Source organism: Aotus nancymaae, unplaced genomic scaffold, assembly GCF_030222135.1.
Source record: "Aotus nancymaae isolate 86718 unplaced genomic scaffold, 86718_ANA_hifiasm-v0.15.2.pri h1tg000008l, whole genome shotgun sequence".
Lineage (NCBI taxonomy): Eukaryota > Metazoa > Chordata > Mammalia > Primates > Aotidae > Aotus > Aotus nancymaae.
Window position 1 is genome coordinate 39,682,830 of NW_026988419.1, and position 5,269 is coordinate 39,688,098.

General features: G+C 36.9%; 1 pseudogene; it reads right to left on the reverse strand.

Annotated features, from left to right (window-relative positions):
* Positions 1 to 2,536: 2,536 nt before the first annotated feature.
* Positions 2,537 to 4,931, reverse strand: LOC105718385 (vacuolar protein sorting-associated protein 35-like; annotated as a pseudogene).
* Positions 4,932 to 5,269: the final 338 nt, after the last annotated feature.

The following is a 5,269-nucleotide window of genomic DNA, read 5'->3' on the forward strand; positions in this document are numbered from 1 at the left end:
GTTTCAAACACTGGGTGGCTGGAGATCCCTTTAACAGAAATAAGGAAAGATACTATGAGTAGGAAACAAGGTGATACAGTAAAAAAATATTGAATTCTTAAGTGATAATTTTGAATTGCCAAAGATAAATAGAATGAACATATGAGATATAGAGAAATAATCATTTTAATAAGTATATGAATTATAAAATATAATTTTATAAATCTTTTAAAAAGTATTTGATAATATGTTATTTTCCAAAATGGATAATAGTGACTCATAATTCGTTAGATGGGAATTAGGCAAGAATAAAACTCATTTTAATACATGGTCAGATTTTCTGGCTGAACTGCTGCGTCTCTGAAGTAGACTCTTGTCCAGCACTAAGCCGATTAATCAAGGTTCTGAAGGTACCTTGTCCTCCCACGAACCAAGCAAGTTATATTTGCCTTCATCCCTGGTGGCAGACTTAACACATGGACCCCACTGCAGACACAGCAGCAGCCACATAACCTGGCTCCAACCCAGCACAATTGCAATTTCAGAGGCAATCTGAAAGGCCCCAGTACCCACGAGGGAAGGCTTTTACCTGTTAAAGCTAGTTTGTAAAGATAAAAAAGGTGTTTTCTTCTTCAAACGGACACCAACACAAGTCTAGATAGATTTTGAAGAAGCAGCCAAACACAACACCATGGAAGGAAACTATTAGAGCTCCTGAAACCAACCCAAAGAAATGGAGGTTTAAAAATTCATAATAACTATCTTGCAGAGCTCAAAGAGATGCAAGAGAGGACACACAACAACTAATCAAAATAAGAAAACATACAAAGAAATAGAAGCTTACTAAAGAAATTGAAACTATAACAAAGAATGAAACAGAAAACCTGGAGCTGAATAATACAAAAAAAATGAAAATTGTAATTGAGAGCTTACACGGCAGACCCAGTCAGGCAGAAGAAAAAAAAATCAGTGAACTTGAAGTCCATATTAGAAATTAGCCAGTTAAGAAAAAAAAGTAAAAAGGAAATAAAAAGGGGTGAATTAACTATGTGGGACTTAGAGGGAACCATTCAACAAATGGCAAATACATTGTGGAAATACCATGCAGAGAAGAGAGAGGGAGAAAAAAACTGGAAGCTTATTTAAAGAAATAATGGCTGAAAAGCTCCCAAATTGAGAAAGATATAGACATCTAGATTCAGGAAGCTCAAAAGTTCACACAAGCAAGATCAACCCAAAATAGACTGTCCTGAGGCATATTATAATCAAATTGTCAAAAGCCAAAGTCAAAGAGATAATTCTGAAAGCAGCCAGAGAAAAGAGAATTGTCATATACAACTGTATGTCCATAGGCTATATATAGATTTCTCAGCAAACAAAAACTGAGAGTTTATTACTACGATACCTGACTTACAAGAAATGCTAGAGGGAGTTCTTTAAGTTCAAAAGAAATGACACAGAGAAGAAAAAAAAGATCCACATGAAAGTATAAAATTCACTGGTAAATGTAAACATATAGTCAAGTTCAGAGTATTCTAATACTGTAATAGTGATGCATAAATCACTTTTAACTCTAGTATGAAAGTTGAAAGATACAAGTATTTAAAAATTATGATACGTACAATAACTTTAAATGGATATATAACATATAAAATTATAAATTGTATTAAACAAAAATATATGACATGAATTTTTAAAATGCAATAAATCATCTAAAGTCATTGTCCTATAGCTGAAGAAACATAAAAATAAATGTTTATGTTAACCAGTTATGTAACTTTTTTTTTAATAGCAACTTTATTGTTTCACTGGTGAAAAAAAAATCATAATTGTGATGCATTTCCTGCTAAATTTACAATGAAGGAAATACATAAATTATATAGATCACAAATTTTCTTTTATACTATTTAAAACCAAATTATTTTGATAAATATGCCCAGAGGACAACATAAGTTCTTAATGGATGGCTGAATCCAAATATGCAAAATATAGCTTCTGGTTTTGACCATGATGCTTTAAAATTCTCAAACATGCATTAATATATTCTAGTTTTAGGGAAAATTTTACACATGGTCATATCTTGCAATTTAGGGAGAAGCCCAAGATGAAGTTCACATGCAGTATTCCTTTCTTCTAAATTAATCTGAAATTGGACTAGAGAAGAAAAGAGACAGACACTTTTGGGTTAGTACTCCCCAGTAATGAAGAAAATACACAATCAACAATGAAACAAAACAAAAAAAAAAAAAAAAGGAAGAAGAGCTTCATTAGTAGCCAAGATCAGTATTTGTGGGGTTTTTTTTGTATTTTTTTGTTTTTTGTTTTTTGTTTTTACAGATCACAAGAATTTTAAATCAGTCATGCTACTTGGGGTGATCAGACAGACTTGAACACTTACCAAGTGAATAACTTTATTAAGGTCCTGAAGGTGAGTGCCCGGAGGTGCTGGGTAAAACACATCACAGTTAAACAGGAAACCTACCTCAGCATTTCTGAAAGGCACAATCTCTGGAAGGGAAACCTAGCATAATAAAACCCTCACTGGATGTATATGGAAAGAAGTATGGTGAGCTGTTTCCTTTTTAAAGGATGAGACTTTCATAAATCGGCCCCTCAGATTCTGGTGATTCCCGTCGCAAGCGCAAATGCTCCAGTGTGTTATGAAAATGTTTGCTAATCTGCTCTGTTTCCTCACTGGACTCAAGATTTGGGAGGTCTTCTTGAATCTTTTGGATAAGCTGGTTTAAAACCTGAATTGTTACCACATCATTTTCCTTTTCATAAAAATAGATATATCTTTTCAGAATTTCTATAAAAAGCTGCACTTGTAGAGGGGGGTCCATGCACTGATTTGCTATTTTTAGAGCTTTCTTTAGGCACTCCATTACCCTCTTGCCTCCATGAAGCTCCTCTCCATTTTTGTCCGTGTTTCTCCCAGACCAGAAGAGATGTGCACAGGTGCTCACAGCTCGGTCCTTATCAGGTTTCTTCAGAAGTTTGGATGCAGCAAGGGCACACTGAATCCTCAGGGGTTCATGATTCTCGTAACTGAAGCACTTCATCCTTTCAAAAGTGCCAGTGATCAAGGTGATGACAGCCAGCTGTGCTTTGGAATCACTGATTTCATCTTCATATAGAGAAAATGCCTGGGACATGAATTCATATGCGACTGTTTCATGATTTTCAAAACCAATTTCCCCAGCAGCTAGTGCTCCTTGAAGAAAAAGTCTTAAGGGCAATTCTGCCAGTTCTGCTTTGATCAAAGCACTGATAGTCTGGTGGGCAAATGAAAAAATCTTCTGGCATTTCTTTTCCCATTTGTCATCCACTTTAGAATTCTCTTTGTATCGAAAAGCCAGCTGGTAAGCTGCAAATACCAAAGGTGGCAATGTGAAGTGAATCCGCTAATTTCCACCAGCTCCAAAATGTTTTTGTGCTGTGTTCAAAATCAAGTACTGCTGGTCAGGGTCCTCAGAACGCAGCAGATGAGTGAAGCGGCCCACAAGGCTCTGCTCATCAGCAAAGTCTTCTGGATCAGGCTCTTCCACAGGTTGCTCTGGCTGATCTTGAATCAACGTGGATACCAAATTCATTATGAAATCCACCTGGTCTTGAGAGACAATTTCTGTGTTATAATCCAGAACATTACTAAGCACATAACAACTCATGATCTTTCTAGACTCATAGTCAAAGTACTCAAAGACTGGGTGAAAATGTTTTAATTTCAAGACTGTTAAAGTATTGTTGTAAGTGTCAACTGGTATTTTCAAGTCTGGTGGGTTCCTTTGAAACTGCACTACTGGTAGCAATATGTTCAAGGTTAAGCTTATTGAATATCTCCACTGTTGTTTCTAGAACTTTATCAACATAGTCCACACGATCAGGGTAACGTTTCATGGCAAGATTAATGAGAGAGACTTGTAAAGATACAACATACTCTGAAGGCATGTCTTGTCTAGACTGTATCACTGTAGCCACCTGCTGTGAAAATATACCAAAAAGTTTAATATCTGCTGGGATTCCAGGTCCATCTTCTCGGTGAGCAGATAAAGCTAATATATCAATTAAAGCAATGATTATGTTTTTCACATTTACATTCTGGTGTAACTCAGCACAGAGCCGAAGAAAAGGATTCAAAGTATGGAGGTGAAATTCATCAGGGAAAACCTGAATAATACGTTCCATGAGAGATTCTTGAGCCAAAACATCCCTACAGTTTACAACTTGCTCCAATATGCCAGTCAGAACAATCTGTTTGTAACGTTCCACATTTACACCTTCCAACTGACTGAGGCGCACCAAATTTGTTCCCACTAAAATTTTCAGTTCTTGTCTTTCTCGCTCTCTTTTTTCTCTATCTCGGCTATGTCCCTGATGCTGCATTCGCACCCAAAGCTTGTTCATTTCTGCGAAGTTGAGCAGTACAAAATCCATGGAACCACTGATATCGCCAGTTGTTTCTCCGTCTGTTGGCTCTCCTTCATCAGGTAAGATATTTCTGGTACACTGAAGGAGGTAATTTCGAAGAAACAGACCCCTCAAGGGATGTTGCACACCACAGCACATTTCTACCAAATCTTTCAAAATATCCTTCCTTGACATATACAACTCCAACTGTGATCAAAAGGTAAAGCCTTGGGATAATGTTTTCAGCATACTGTACAAGTTCATAGAGATCTGCCACTTTTCTTCCTTTAGCAAACTCATCTGTCAGGTAGACCTCCAAGTAGTGCAGTTCATCAGAAATGGCCAAATAAAGTTCACAGTAGCTCTTTGGTGATAACAGAAGTCCGGAGTTCACCAAGCATATTAGACGCATGTTTTAGAGCATCCATAAGCTTGTTTTTGTCCAGGCATCTCTTCATTTGGAATGACTGGACCTTCACAGCCTGTATGGCTTCATCCAAGAGCTTTTCCTGCTAATCCTGAGGGGACTGCTGTGTTGTAGGCATGGCGACTCCCCAGGGCCTGCAGCAAGCGGCAACCACCCCGCACGGAACCTCCCGCGGTCATGTGACACTGCCTATGTAACATTTAAATCATCAACAACAAAACAAACTATTCTTTTGAGTACAGATAAGCTCTCAGTAGAAAATAAAACTCTTTGTGTATTACTAGCCATATCATTCTAGAGAGAAAGGTTAGTTGACACAATAGAGTTGAATTTTGCTTCTCAATGAATAATAAAGATAATAAAAAAGGATTTGTTAGGAAGACTGAAAGAGTTAGAGTTCACTATTGTCATGAAAATTCTAAATGGAAATCTAGTTTTCAGAATCAGACTTGGAGG